Here is a 3,321-nt window from a genome sequence, read left to right as displayed (position 1 = left end):
AAATGTAAAAGGTAGTACATATTTAGCAAACCTAGAATGCATCATTTTAGTCAAAAATATTTTATCGAGTCGATTCCTTCCTGAATGAGAGCTACGGTAAGAATTTAATAATAAATAAAAATTCTCACATTTTTAAACCCGATTAAACTATATGCAAGTGATATACAAATTGGTTTTTTAATAAACAAATTGAAAATAGTTCCTCGTTAGCTTATTTGGGCCAACATCCTATTCGTCCTTGTATTATTTGCGGTTTTACATTCGAATATGAGGGTTTAATTCGCATATCGAATTCGCAAATAAACGCTACTGGCATTTATGTTTATATTGCGCGATATCTTCCTGAATTCATCTGATAAAAAGGAAAAGAAAACATTCGTTCACTCGTCGATCGATACTTTTTCTTAATCTTAGCACATATATCGACTGTAATCCTCTCCATCTTAATACGTTCCGCATCCATTTTAATGATTTTTTTCACGTTTCACGTAGGTATTATAATTATTCTCTTACCCATTACAATATTATTTGTATTGGATTAATTTTATTTATTAAAAAATCTATTATTTAATACGTGCAATAATGTTGTAATAATCCATTAATGTACGACTAATTTTTATAACCATTGACTTTATTTCGTCAAAAAAATATATACGAAAAATTAATAAAATGTCTGATATTTATTATAAAATTCTGTTGATTAACGCCTAATTTTCCACATTATCGAATAATATAATACTAAAAATATGCTTGCGAATAATGTTGCACGTATAAACAAGTTTATATAAAATATTAATATTATTATTTATGCAATATAATCATTATGCTTTATACATTATTGATAAAAATACATATTTATATATGATGAACACTAAAAATAGTCAATTACCATAATATATATATATATATATATATATGTATTACATATATTATACATAATACATATAATAAGCCATCCAATAATAATTTCTAATTATTACGTTTAAATTATATATCCATATATTAGTACTGTGAAGTATTCGAGCGGTGGATTTATTTATTTATTTAATACATTCACCACCACCCTTACGATTACGACAAATAAAACGATTATGCGCAATAAGTAAAAGACAATTTGAATACATAATATTGAGCTCGGTTTGTCTATTTGTCGCGATTAATAATCTTTCGCCATTGAAATATACCGTGACACTGGAGGCAGTTCAGTCACATTTACGAATCTTCCCTGCCACTCATCATTTCAAAGCGAGAGTCGCGAGCACTGCCAGTTCCACGTTTTTCGCCCGCGGACGCCAGGAATTTTTAATCTCTTGCGAGGAGGCTGATGAGTAACTGTGTGTGTACCCACGAGAACGCGTGGGTTCGAATGAATTTGTGTTGAAGGGATAGCTAACGAATATCCGAGTATGCGGAGCATACCAACGGGTTTCCAACCTCCCGAGCGAATCTGATCCTAAATGAGAGGGTAAATAGGGCGTATTCATTTCATGGAAAACATTCGTTATTTTTCCATCTACGACATACACTATATACAGTGTCCTTGGCATATACATAGATTTTTTTCACTTGCTCCATTTTCACTATTTTTGTATTTACTATATATACATATACATATACATATATATATATATATATTAAAAATATGTATAAAAGAGGTATTCGTGCTCGTTATAAATTTTTGAAGCTCCAAGGAGAGAGAATGATATTTATTCTTAAATTTGCAATTTTTCTTGCAAATGAAAATTACAATTTTTGCAATTTAATTCTACTGAAGTCACTTTAATGCTAATAATACTAATAATGACTACAGATCACAAAATAAACAAAAAACTATTATTACTTTAATAGCAAGATAAATATATTCATAAACATGTGTGTATGTATATAATTAATAGCGGTATATATTAATACAAGTTCATATACATTAAAAAAATATATATACATAATGTCGCCTTCTTTTTCATTTAAATGAACTTGCATTAACAATCCAATATTATATTATTACTTTTTTGTGTGTGTTGGGGGGGGGGGGGGGGGGGGGGAAATGCGCGGGCGACATTTTTTATTTTCTATATTATAAGTAGAATGATCATAATTTTTCCAGTCATGACATGAGACTAGATATTCTCTATGAATGTCACTCTAATTTTATAAGCATCTTATATACATGTATATATCATATAAATAAATGTCGCTACTTTGAAAGACGTAATTTTTTTTTGGAAATTACAATAAATTTTCTATGAATTTTACTAGTTCTTTTTAATTAACTTAATCTTAATGATACTCTTTTTAAATTTTCAATAAATTAATTAATTAATAAATAGATAGCTGCATCGGATCATGTACATGACATAGAGATAATAAATGTGTCATACAATGAAATATTCGAAATGATATTCCTAGTAATTTAAGTTTACATAATAAACTGTATATACTGTTGTATCTTCTCTCTGAATGTCCATAAATCCTCCTTATTAATATAATAAACAAAACTATCACTTAGAAAGATATAATAGTGGGCAACAGTATCTTAATAGCTCTACCATGTAACATGACACATCGTTTTGCTGCGTTGTCGCTCTGTTCGAAAACTTGCTACGATGTTCTATAAGTTCACCTGCGCTCTATAACTAAATTTCCATATACATATTCAACCTCTATAGACCAGTACTTCCATATTTCTAAAGTGTAGGATAATCGAGCCGCACGCAACTCTGTCACAATAATATATAGCACAGGTATCATCAATTTCCCGTTAAAACGGCCAATTTGAAGTAGATGCTCTAGCGATTTGTCAACAAGCGATCGTTTTCGCAAAGTACGGATGGCCGGTCGGTTCGACACGTTCGGAGATGCTCTACACGCATGTTAATTATTACATTTTTACATTTCAATTGATTTGTAAAGAATAAGATTAATTCAAACAACGTTATTATGCAGTAAGGGTACAGTAATCGATAATCATGTGATAATATGTCATAAGACACAAATTGATTTACGCTGTAGGTTAATGTAAAAGATTCTATGTCAATTCAGTCAATATTTTTTCCATGACTATAGTATAGACATGCAAAAATAAAGTAGAGATTCGTGTTTTTTTTTTTTTTTTTTTTTTTTAATGTTCTTTCCAGAGTAATAGTTTTATGCTAAATCCCACTGTTTTTTCTTATTTATTATAATATATTGACAAAACTTTATTATTTAAAATTTTCTTACGATTAAGCAACGACCAACATAAATAGTCTTATTTCTGCATTAACGGAGTTTAATATATTATTAATTTAATTTATCACGTGAAAATATTTTAAATGTATCTAT

The sequence above is a fragment of the Ceratosolen solmsi genome, unplaced genomic scaffold, assembly GCF_000503995.2.
Source record: "Ceratosolen solmsi marchali unplaced genomic scaffold, CerSol_1.0 scaffold61, whole genome shotgun sequence".
Taxonomy (NCBI): Eukaryota; Metazoa; Arthropoda; class Insecta; order Hymenoptera; family Agaonidae; genus Ceratosolen; species Ceratosolen solmsi.
This window is presented reverse-complemented; position numbering follows the sequence as displayed.